The sequence below is a fragment of the Gymnogyps californianus genome, chromosome 8 (genome assembly GCF_018139145.2).
Source record: "Gymnogyps californianus isolate 813 chromosome 8, ASM1813914v2, whole genome shotgun sequence".
Classification (NCBI taxonomy): domain Eukaryota; kingdom Metazoa; phylum Chordata; class Aves; order Accipitriformes; family Cathartidae; genus Gymnogyps; species Gymnogyps californianus.
The window spans coordinates 6,867,230-6,880,279 of record NC_059478.1 but is presented as its reverse complement, the minus strand read 5'-3'; the positions used below and the strand labels follow the sequence as shown (position 1 = coordinate 6,880,279).

At 43.0% G+C, this 13,050-nt stretch overlaps 1 protein-coding gene across 1 annotated transcript in view; it reads right to left on the bottom strand.

The window, feature by feature from the left end:
* ALDH9A1 (aldehyde dehydrogenase 9 family member A1) overlaps nucleotides 1-13,050 on the bottom strand; it is a 533,528-nt gene that overhangs the window by 481,479 nt on the left and 38,999 nt on the right. The gene's annotated exons all lie outside the window — the stretch shown is intronic.

Sequence of the window (13,050 nt, the reverse complement as noted above, 5' to 3'; positions counted from 1 at the left end):
GTTGTGTTCACAGGCCCGTACCTGCATCAACACCCCCTTCATACAGAGCTCCAGACAAACATAGGGTCCAGAGACCAAACAAGGGCAGAGATCTGCAACAGATGAAGTTGCAGTTCAGCCAAAAATACTTACGCACAGACTTCTGCATATGTTTATATAAGTTACTATCTAAAGATCTTACATAAACCAAAGTCCTTACAGGTGGATACGTTAGTAAAAATGAGGATATTAACCCTTCTGTCCTGTTTTGTCTAGGAGATTGTTTGTCAGGTTTGCCACTGTATTCCTAGATAAAACATTTCTAACAGCAGACCTTACAAACAGCATGCAGCATCGCTAATAACCCTGTGCTCAGCAAAAATGTCTCAACTACAGTCTCTGCAATTGCTTCTTGGGTAAAACCTGCGCCTCATCAGGCCAGCAATCCTTCTGCTTGCCTCTGTCCCCAAACACTAGTGACACGACCGTGTCCCTCTAAGGCGATGGACAGCCGCCGAGTGGTAACAGCCCAGACTTGGACTCCAACTGAGGGCCTAGAAGCAAAAGGCTCAGTATCGCTTTAGTCTTTCAGAGCTCCACAGCCAAGGTAACGTGTTCTGCTTCTCCAAAACCAAGAGCTTCCTGAGGTAGTTGTGCCCTTGTCTCAACAGCCCTCACAATCTCTAATGGGAACAAGTTTAGGTGCATTAGCATCCATTCAATTTTCAGCACTTAGACTTCATAACTCTTCCCATTTTGTCACTCCTAATATTTATAAGACATCTAGCAAATGATTGATTTTCCTTCGGACCCCTTGTCATTCACAGTTGCTTATCTCCTGCATGTAGGGGGCAATCAACAGATTTATAGCAGCCCATAAAAGTTGTTACCAAAAGTACAGTTTCTTTTTGTGTGCGATAATTTCTAATAACTCTTATGCATGATAGCAATTACTGACAAAAGTCAGCCTCTGTTAATAGAGTTTATCTCAGTTCATCATATATCCTTTGTCAGTGGAAGCATTTTGACAAGCCTGGGGTTAATTAAAACCAAGAAGACAATAAAATACACCTAATCAAACATTACAGGTACAGAAATCAATTAGCAGATTTATGGCACTTTAGAGCCCTCTATAACGTGCAAAATTCAAAGAAACTGTCAGTTCCATCCCCCCAAGACAGTGTAATTGAATTTCTAATTGAAACTATTTTTCAATAGGTAACACAATCCGCAAAGTTTGATTTGCATTAAAGTGGCATCTGCAGAGGACAGAGAAATCTAAAAAAAAATAAAGAAATCCCATGCTGCTCCCATTATTACCAGCAATAATTATTATTATTATTTGCATATTTAAAATTTTGCAAAAGCCCTTTAGAATCAATGCAGCAGCCAATTCTTTGCCAAGATAGCTATAGACACTAAGATTCCTGTAGAAAGTTCATTTGGATCAAAAGAGAGGAAAAAAAAAAATCTAGAAGAAAATTCAGGGTGGGCAGAAATAAGAAATAGGATGGGCAGAAAACTAGCTGGGCCTGGTGATCAGCAAAACAAAGTCCAACTGATGGTCCGTTACCAGTGGCATCCCTAAGGGATGGACACTGGGAGCAATATTATTTAATGGCCTTATTAAGAACCTATATACCTGCTGAGACTGCTCTGTCCCGTAAGCGGACAACACCGAAACAGCGGGGGCACGGCCGCGTGCTGGAGGACAGGGTTGCTTTTCAGAGAGAGTCCAGCAGGTTGACAGGAACCTCATGACATTGAGGCAAATGCCTTCACTGAGCTGTTTCAGTACAAAGCTTCACAGAAGCAATGCAGCTATTGCCACTTTGGCCACATTAGCCGTACGGATCTTCAGAGTAGCATAGAGTAGTTCAGGTTGGAAGGGAACCTTAAGGAAATCACCCAGCTCCAATACTAGATCTTGTTCAAGACAACAAGAATAAGAGATTTTAAAAGGCCACAGTATAAAACCCCTGAGCTGATTGTTACACAGTGTTTCTCTCTGAAATGCAATGAGACAGAGAGCACATACATGCACAACTATATAGTCTAATTACATACAGTACTGTTCAGTATATATTATCTATATTTTACATTGCTTTATTTCTGCTGCTGCTCATAAGATATAGCTAGGAGCTCTCTCTCAGTAATTTACTGGGAGATGGGAAAGACTAGAAATGAAGAGTCCGAAGAAACAAAGATAGAAGGCCAACATAAAGCTTTCCAGTACTTGCATCTCTTTCAGTGTAATGAGCCAGATTATTTTAACTTCTGATCTTAGCACTCAGACATCTAGAATTTGATAGAAACAAAAGTATCATTGTTATTTCAAATGAAATATTAACTATTCATTTAATATTTATTAAAATATTCATTAAATTTTTAATGTTATACAATGAAACAAAAAGCCATGAGAATTGTTTTTATTCAAATACTGCTCTGATGCTAGCAAGTCCAAACTCCATCTAGCTGGGTCCTGCTTCACAAGGACCTGAGCAGAAATACAGAAGATATTAGACTTCTAAAAAAAAAAAATTCTGAGCAAAACATAGAGTAAAGAATGAAGCAAGAGCAAAACGGAGCTTTCTAGTGATTTTTATCCTATTTTAAGGAAACTAGACAAATGGACAAGGTCCTCAAATTCCACCCAGTTTTACAGAGAGCACGTAGTCCCAGCCACACACCTCCCTGGTCTGCGCACCTTTCTTATGTCAGGTTAACCCCGTTTGTTTTATTAATATCTCAGCAGCATCTCATCTGAAAGAAAAGCACATGCAGAGAGCACATCTACAGTAGCTTCATAAAGCACTAAACCTTATCCGAGAGAGGAAAGGCATTCCCAGGCAGCTGTCTCTGTAGGATCAATCAACAAGTGAGGCACAGGGTCAGGGATCTTCTCCCAGGGAGAACTGCCACCTGCAACAGAGATCTACTTTACAGAAGGAGAGACTCCCTGTATTAAAGACAGCTTTTCATCTGGATATCACTCAGTGTGAAATTAAATCCTGGCGCATTTGGGAAATGGTCCATGGAGAGGTGATTAATTCTATTAGAGGATCTGGAGGGAACTCACTCTTATTTCCTTTGTTAAGGAACAGAAAAGGAGTCCAGAATTCAGATTGCAGCAGAGTTTCTTCCGGAGCTGATCCTTGAGACCGTCACTTTCATTGACAGGGTTACTATTACATGGCTGTGCTTGTAAGAAGTGCACTTTAAACTCTGCATTTCTTAACATTTTGGAAGTTTGAGGGCTTTGCTCTGGCTCTCCCTCCCCTCCCATAGTGGGTCCATGGAGATGTACCCGTGAATGGACATTTGCTGGTACCGCAGCATTCACCTCCCTTATTTCAATCGGCTAAAACAAAGGACTGTCCTGTTTTTGCAACCTACACTGCCCCTCACTAAAAGCTTTCTAGTGGTCCCAGTATGCCCTTCGTAAGAGAACCGATCTGAGATGCCAGTGAAGCATCACCTTGCCATCAACTGCAGGAAAGGAGCTGTTTTCTGTTTGGTTGGGTTTTTTTGTGTTTGTGGTTGTTTGTTTTGTTTGTGGGTGTTTGGGTTTTTGATTTTTTTTTTTTTTAAATTTCCCTTCCTCATCTTTCATTCCCTTCCACTATAAGCACATCTTTTTGCTTACTCTGTTCCTTGTATGTTTACATGCACTGCTTGTTCCAAAAGGAACAGAGGATTTCTGGCATTGAGAAGTGAAACCTTTCCCTTAGTCATCACTAGAAGCAGCTTTCAGTACCAGCCCCCACTGGAATTTGCTGGCAAAGTAGAATGAAACAGGTAGCAGGGAACAGGAGCTAAGTGAAGATGAGGAAGAGGCATGAAACCATCTACCCACACAGGCTGTAGGAACACAGGGCAACTGTGGGGTAGGAGAAAGCTCAGTTTTGCTGAGTTAAGAATAGAAGCAGGTGGAGTTGGGGGACCAAAGGACACATCCAGTGGGTTCAAGGTTTTTTTTCTGGCAGGCTGATACGTGAGCATTGAAGCTTATCGTTAAGGTTTTCCTGGTATCAGCTTAATTCTCCCTTGCTGTAAGTGAAGTTTGTTTTTCTGCCTCTGTAAGACTTGTCATTATTTATCCCACAGGTCATGATTTCCCAGTTCTTTCCCATTTTTGGCTTTTGAAGTGCAGCATGCAAAGCTGGATACATTCTGCCAGCCTAGACTTCACCAAGTAACACTGAGTAGGCATATCTCTCCTCCGAGCCCACAACTTGCACATGACACTCCTATTAATACTTCCAGGAACAAGATTTCTTTCTAAAGGAGCATCACTCTGACTCACTTAGCTGTGATTCACTATGAACCCAAATCCTTTCCTGCAGTACTGCTTGCCTATGCAGTTTTTTCTCATTTTTTTTAATCAGATGTTTCCCCCCTAAAGGTAACGTTTGTCAGGAATTTCATCATCTTGATTTCTAACTGTTCCTTCAGTCTAGATCATTTTGAACTCAAAGCCTGCTCTACAGACTGCTTGTAAACTCGCCCCCAATGGCATCTTCCTCAGGCACTGTAAGATATCCTTTCCTGTATGAGCCAAGGTATGCATGGAGGAGAACTGTACCACCCAGTGCAGAGAGCATGCAGGACTAGAAGAAGGAAGGAAAAAAAAAAAAAAATCATCAATCTGACAGTAAGCCAAGGGCAATTGTTCTTCAAGAAAGGTTCTTCCAATAAGTGTGATCCCACTTTGGAAGCAAATTCAGTTTGTGCTGCTTTTACAGTGATTCCTCAAGGATAACACCAACTGCAGTTAACAGGCATTGCACTAACTACCCGATCACTCACCCACCCAGCAGCTATCCAGCCTGGAAGGAAGATTCCCCCTGGATGATCCACACTCAAAGGAAACAGGCTCAGAGTGCTTTCTTGTCCCATCCAAATCATCATAGCTTGATCCTTCCTATCTGGCAGTTCAAAAGCCTTCAGGATCCCAACGGCATAGACCTTTCCACACCCAAAGCACCGCATACCAACCCAGACAAAACTCTACTTTTTTTTTTATTTCAAAACCATCTGATAGCAGTGCTAGAGTGCCAACACAGCAAACACTGACCAGCTGACACATCTCTACTGATACAGGGCAGGACAGCTCAGACAGAGCTAACACGTGCTCCGCAATATGTTCACTGCTGTTTTAAAACAGGAGATTACACCAATGCCCCATTCAGAAGATGTCAGACTGTGTTGGCACATGGTCACAATGCGTCATTACATGGTAATTTTCCCCTCAGCCCAAATATCACTAGCTAACGCTCTGGCCAGTCACTGCAGGGTAATCCCAGGCAGAAAGAAAATCCAAAATTCTTTCCTTATTAAGCCTGTGTACAACATAAGACAATTTTTTTTTTTCCTTGAGTTTCAGCTTTTTGCCTGGCTGCAAGGAAACATGGGTTTAAGAGGAATACATCAGAAAATGCTTTCTTAACACTAGCTGCAAATTCATCTGACTCCTCAATGCTGATACGTTTTCCTTCAAAAGTTTGCATCCTTTGACATCTTTGCAGTCCCTCCATGTTCCTGCTGCTGTTTCTCAGCAATAGATAAGAAAAACTTCAAAACCTTGCTCTGCACTGGCAATAATGAGATTCAAAAGAAAAGATTTTTTCCCAATCTCTCTGCATAAAAAAAGGCCTGAATCAGAGCCCAGCAGTGCACAAATATTACTCATGTCATTGACACTAAGAAAAGGGGAGCTGTGAATAAAAAATGTTAAAAATGAACACAAGGAGCATTGTTTGCATATCAGAAAAATTAATCTACATAGAGAAGTGTAAGAGCCTGCAATTCAGAAAGCAAAGAATTAGGACAGCCCAGCTGAGAATAATTTTCTAGCCAGTTAATTTAATTGCATAAATCATTCCTTTGTTAGCAATAAAGAGATATAATTAAAATGAGATTGCTTCTCATTTCTATTCTCTGGAAACTAAAGGAATTGATTTTGGGGAAAGCATTCTTCCAAATACCAGATCGGCAAATTACATTTACCTTTTTAGAAAGGCTAAATTATTTTGCGCTAATATCATGGAGGGTTTAATTAATTATAGATCTGCCATATGATCTTAAAGAAATAATTTACTTAATGCCCACAGAACAGAAGTTTGTAAGTGTGCGTATCCCTCTGATAGATGGTGTGCAGATTTTTACAAACAGGTCAGAAGTTGAACAGGTGGCTGTCAGGAGAAGTGTTAGGAAATATAGTAAGTGTTTAAAGATGGGGGATGGTTTGTTAAGAGATATTAAAGTACTGCTTCCTCTTTATTGGCACATACCTGGATTACTGTTCTTTGAACCCCTCTGAACTGGTTTTCTTCTAACATTTTAATGATGGTTGAATGCTATCCACAAGTCTTCAGGGCTCAATAAGCATTAACAGGTTAATAACAGAACAACAATCAGAGCAAAAAAAGTGAAAGCCCACCTATTAAAACAGAATATTGCTTTTGCTGAATATTGCAGGGGCTGGCCACAGTCAGGCCCTTAACAAGGCTGTAACACAATACATCTAAATACAGAAGTCCTATGTCATACTGTACATCATACTCTGTAGGCTCTGCTTTCCCCTCAAAGCCAAAGAATCACAGAACCAGGGAGATCACGCAGGCTATTGAACTCCCTCTGCTGCACTTAGGGCCAGCCAGGCAACATGTCTCTAACAGAAGAGACCGAAAATAGCCTACGCTACATGCATACCACATGCCACAGCACTTCGCCCGAAGTCCTAAGTCTTAAGACCTGCAGTAAAAACAAAGGCCATAGCATGCGACAAAGCATCACCAACGCTCCAGCTTTCACCAAGACAAATGCAGAAAAGATAAGTAGAAGTGTTCCTAGAAACAGGTAAAAGCCTCCCCAAATCTTCATATGCCCTCAGCTCATATGCCCTGCTAGAAAGGGGTAAAACAGTGTCTGTCATTGTCATCCAATGGGAACTCTGAAATTTGGTGATCAGTTTAGCACTGAGTTTGCAAGCAGGGTGCACCAGCCGATCACTCAAAATAGTGTCATGCTAATGGGGAAATACCAAAGGTCTGCACTCTGCCTGTATCATGCCCAGTTCCTATGGGTTCTGGGGAAGAAGAAAGCCTCAGAAGCTTAGTTACTGGATAAAGTTGGCAGGGTGGAAAAGGACTCTTTTCTATATGCAAGGGGTGACCAGGAGAAATCCTCCATCACAGAACTCATGGCATGAACAGCAACACAAGTTCCTTCTAAGCTTCTCCTCACCAGACTGAGTTTCCCTCTAGAGGAGTCTCCTCTTCAGCTGTAAGATTCTTTCCATGGTTTATCCAAGTGCCTTCGCTTAGGCAGCTTGCAAGCTAGTTTCCAAATTTCACTCCTTTGAAGGTTAAGAACTCTTCCACCCTGAATGCAGTTAAAGGTATATACATAATATACATACAGCATCATTCGGGGCACCTGTCTTCTCTCACCATGCTCTCCTTGTAACTAGTTACCATGCAGGAGACCTCAGATACAATTGTGAGATGGTGGGGAGGGAAAAAACCAAATTTTTCCATCTTCCACTAACAGCCGAACACGCTAAAAAGCAGGAGGAATGCAAGGAAGAGAGCTGAGTGACCTGAGCAGTTAAATCAGCTGCACTTGGCTTCTGCTGAAGCAGCCCCAGGTACTCTCCCTGGCCAGGCAAGCATCACAGTCTCATGAATTCTTCCAGAGCGAGTTACAAACACCACACTGTCGGAGAGGGGCAAAGCAGGCAGTTCCAAAGAGCAAGATCCAAGCCGTGGGACAGCGGTCAGTGATTGCAGGACATCCCCACAGCCATCAGGATTGTAACCATTTCTTTTAAGGCAGGAGCCATGACCTCCAGGACACCCACCCTCATGCCAGTCTGCTGCTGCCACCACCACCATCCTGTCTCCTGCTGCAGGCAGCTCTCTCCTCCAACAGCAGCCCATCTTGTAAAGCTCGCTCTGCCCTGCCTGCCAGGGGCTGCATCACAGGCAAGAAGGAGGATGGAGCAAAGAGTGTTGCTGCTATGGACAGAAAGCAGGAAACAGAATCTGCTTCCTCAATGTTGTACCAGGATGGGGTCTTTCACATCCACTCAGGGCTTCTCTCCACAAGAAAGGAAGAACAGACACTCCTTTCTACATTTTTGAGACCACTAGTAATTTCATGGACTTCTGCCATGCTGCCCGCTCTCTCAATTGTCCTTTTTATCAGGTAAAAACTGCCACCCTTCCACCTCCCTCCACAAGAAACTTCCCCTGCCATCAAGGATTCCCAAAATCTGAGGCTCTTCAGACAAAGGATAGACTGGTGGGTACAAATTTGAAGTCAGGCTACTTTGATGAACTCTCCAAACATCCACAGAAAGCTTTCCACAGATCTCAGGCACTACGCCACGTCATTTCCAAGGAGGACACATCCTTATGCAGTAAACCCTGCAGGCTACAGAACATCTCAGCGATGTACCTGCCTGGCAGCTCTGCTCTCAGTACCAGCTTAGCCCATCCTCTCTGGGATCTACAGGAAACAGAAGCTTCTTGAGATCAGCGCAGCCAGCAAGTCATTCCTACGCACAGCCCCTCACACACATAAGCTTCACAAGCTTTGCCTTTTCTATGTGCTTTGGAACAGGGGGAACAGAACAGGAACAGCCTTGCCCCAGGAACATCATTTCCCATGCAGACCACCATCGCATACTGACAGTACGCCCATCACCAGAGAGGACGCTGTGAAGGACGGCAGATAAGTTGAGAAAGGAGAAGGCTTTGCATGCAAGAGTTAAATAGCAGATAGATTAGATCTCATCATTTGAGATTTCCAGGAAAAGTATTGCGTTGCTATGGAAACCTCAACATAACCCGGGTTTTCCCTCCTTTTGTTTGTTCATTTTCTACAAACACTGGCCTCTCCCAGTCAGGCTTGCAGCTTGCAAAAACAATTTTTTTTTTCCTAATGTCCACTTCTCTTTGCGAGTATATTTTTCAGTACATTGCCTTTCACAGTATCACTGTCACAGCCTCCAAACTCTTCTTTTGCAGTAAGTACTGTATAATTTGCTACCCATTAGGAAACTCAGCTCTTAAACACCTTGCTCTCTTTCTGCTTGGGGAAAAAAAGCCTCATGGTAATAAAACTGAGCCTTCTTGGGCTTCATTGAGGGAAAAACCACATCTATAACCACCCTTCTCCCAGACTCAGCAACACGCACCTCTAGTGATTGTGTTTTAGTACTTGTAAGGACCTGTCTCACTCCAGGCATTGCAGGTGTTTACTCCCAAATTGCAACAGCTCTGCCCACAGACTTCCCACATAGCAAATGCGACCAAACCCAAAAAGCAACCTAAAACCCCTAGAAATGGACTTCGTATTTGCAGTAGGGTCAGACAGCCACATCAAAGCAAGGAACTTAGCAAGAAACAAAGCAAGGTCCTGTGGATTCTTCTGTGTTACACAGCCCAGGCCTCATCGGTGACTATACATGTACAACTTGAGGATGCCAGATGAGAATCTAGCAATACTACTACAAACTGGCAAAGAATCACGTACAGGGAGTGACACTGGCAACACCCTGGAAGGGTCATTTCACCTTACCTGTCACACTGTCTCTTTTAGATTGTCAGCACCATAGGGCAAAGACCATCAGGGACTTTTATACAATACATATATATATACACACACACACACACACACACACACACAATATGTATATATACACACAATACCTGCTGGCTCTTGGCACATCAAGAACCAAACCTGATTCTCACCCGTTGGCACTACAAAAGTGAAAGTGACACAAGGTGATAAAGAATGAGAGGAGCAAACCTGACCCAGTCCCCATCAAGTCATGCACTCAAACAAAATAAAAACTTGGTCTCTACCTTGCAAAACATGAGTGCAGTTTTTAAGAACGGCTACTGGGTTTTGCCGCTCTGGAGTCACCCTACTTTTATCGAGCAATGGACTGTAGAACAGCAAGAGAGCACCCAAACTTTTTGGGGTTGAAGAAACAGAAGTGTATTGCAGCAGTGCTGATACATACCTACCGTTTATTTTCTTGCATCCACTGGCATCAAGAAAGTCCACCATAATCAATATTCTGCAAGCATTTTCATAGAAATGTTAGCACTACAAATACCACAAATTAAGAGGGTCCCTTGAATGCCACAGAAGAGAGACCAACTGAGTCTGAAATGCTATGGAGTTTCATCATGTCACATATAGTTGTCCCCATTTAGAACATCTCAGGAAACAGAGTGTTCCCTTTTTAGCTTTGGAAAATGAGGCATTTTGCAGGCAAAGAGAATTCGGACATTCAGCTCAAAGTTTTCCTTGTCTTTATTCCTAGGTATCTCTAGCCATTTATTTTACTCTATTATAATAAGAAGGATTACCCTTAACAAGTCTGATGGAAACATCAAGAGAATCTTTCCAAAAGAAAAACGTCCCTCCAGGTACAAGACTTCAACGCACAGGAGCATTTATCTGCCAGATTCCGTTCGTTTGTTCTGCACCTCACAACCTCGTAATTTACACGCATACAACTTCACCTCAACATCAAAACACAGCTCCACATATACGAGCCTTTCACACTGACTCCAAGAGTAATCACCTGCACAAACTACAGGGAAGTGACTACTAAGTGCAGGCTCTGTTACCTCCTTTCTCCAGACTAGCTCTTACTTCAGCAGCATAAAGGGTCATAGCCTCCGATGGAAACATCTGTCGGTAAGCTCTGGAGACTCACTGCCAGCTGAAGGTGGCTTCAGTGCCTGAGCAAGCTTTACGAAAGGTAAAAGGGCACTTCAAAGCTGAGCCTCACTACTGTATAATGCAACGTGATTTCATGGGTACTGGCGACCTCAAAACACCCTTCATATGCTCCAGTCGGTAGACAACATCAAGAAGGACAGAGTGGCTTTTTGCAGTTGTTTGGATGGTCTTCACGCAGAACCGACCATCAGTTGCCTGAAATCTTCATATAAAAAAAAAGTTTTTACTTTTAGTTTACCTGGTCCTGGCTAGTCCTAGAATATATGCATGTCAAGCTGCCAAGTTGTTACTCTGGGGCCGCAGATTCAGCAAGTTTCCTTCGGCTCCCTCAGCAAAGCCCGTGCCTTCCCCACCGCTCTCCGTGCCGACAGCCCCACCACGAGGCCACGCACACCGGCAGCGCCGCTGCCAGCTCCTCCTGCAGCCGAGGCAGGGACATCTCACGAAGTGCTGTTGAAAAAACACACAGAACTTGCTCGCCTAACCCAGCCCTACTCACTTTGCCCAAAGCCTAACAGAAAGAGGGCTTCCGAGACAGAGTTCTGAAGATCTTCTTTCCAGCAAGACTGTGGAGCAAAGGCAAAACAGGGGAGTGAGAGAGAGGCCTCCTTCCTTCACAAGGAAAGGAGCAGCAAGACGCACGAGCAGGGGAAGAGGTATCACGCAGCCTCTTAAAGCTTTGCTCATGTTCACATACTGTGCCAAGCCATAATCTCAGTTGCCCACCCATTCCCCATCTTACCCATTACTACTTTTTCTACTTGCAAAGATACCAAAGTTGGTTTAAATTCTTCAAAAAATTGGAACAAAGCCCCGTCCTCCCTCTGAGACAACATATCCTCACGGGCAGGAGACACTTACCTTCCTTTTTAATAGTTTATGGCATGGAGTCTGTGCAAAGGAAGGATACTCACAAATAACAGGAAGTTCAAGCTGTGCTGTCCATACATATATTCTGGATGTTCATACGTCTGAGCTTGTAAGAGGAGGTATTTTCATCTCAGTGTTAACGTACAGCACTCTCCCAGCTGCATACAACTGCTGATAAGCTCCATGCCCTCTCCTTTACCCACTTCCCCCATACACTTTTTTTTTTTTTAAATTCTAAGCTAAAACTGTTCAGCTCTAAGGAAGGAGGTTTGGGGACAGGCTATGGACAAGCTGACAGACAATCCATCTTAAAACTTCCTGCTCCTGGGAAGTGACCTTCTGAGCGGTAACCTATATCCACACTGACCTTCTGGGTGATCTAAGCTACTGCCTGATCTATGCAGGTTCCCTAAAGAAAAGCCCTAGTAAGACCCAGACCATGCTAAATCAGAGCACAAAGCAAGTGCCTGCTCTATATTAATCGGAACCGGCATCAAAGTTACCCGGTTACTCAAGCATACAAGCAGAGGTGTAGAGCCAAGTTTACAGAATATTTATACAAAGATGGAGTAGATGTTAAATCTCCCACATAGGTTAGTATGCTCAGATCAGGGCTACATCCTGCCCTGGTTTCCCAAAGATCACTTAACTGCAGCCCAATGCAAATTTGCTACAAGCTTTATGTAGTATATGAAATACTAAAGTACGTGCAAAAAAAAAAAAAATTACACACACATTTAAACAGTGTTATGCCAAGCTGTATAGCAGCTACTGGCATTCAATTATTCTCACAGGTAGACCACAGGGAAGGCTGTGAAGGTCTCATTGCACTAATTCGAGCCTGGCTATTCTCTTCTATCAGCTTCATGATAGATGTCCATCTATAATTCGCTTATCTCACACCAGTGCCTCAAAATAGAGGAGTTCTGCAGTTTTGTTTGATTTAGGCCTTGGCAGAGGGCTCTAGGCATTTAGACAGAAGTACTAACAAAAAAACCCAGACAAGAAAATTTTGAATAACATCGCCCTCTTGAGGGAAATTGAGCTGTATCGCCTTAGCCAAGCCATCCTCCCTTCACCGCTATTCAGGTCGCACTAAAACTGCCCCTACTGCCTTGCCATATGGTTCAAGATGAGTAGAAGTTCTTGAAAAGCAGCAGTAAACTCACACCTAGGAATCAATTATCTCTAGATAAAATATAGTTTTGGTTGTTTTATTTATAGGTATTTTAGGTACAAACAAATAGACAGGCCACTCTGAAGGCACAAGAACCTATTGGAAATACATAAACCTGTCCCTGGAAACCAGAAGTTTTGTTTCTTCATAAATTGCAGCCTTTTATTTTACCCAACAGCTGGTGTTGCAAAACCCCCGAGAGCAGGAACCAGAATCTAGCATTTTCTTTGTCCTGCAAATTCCTAATCACAGGGCTA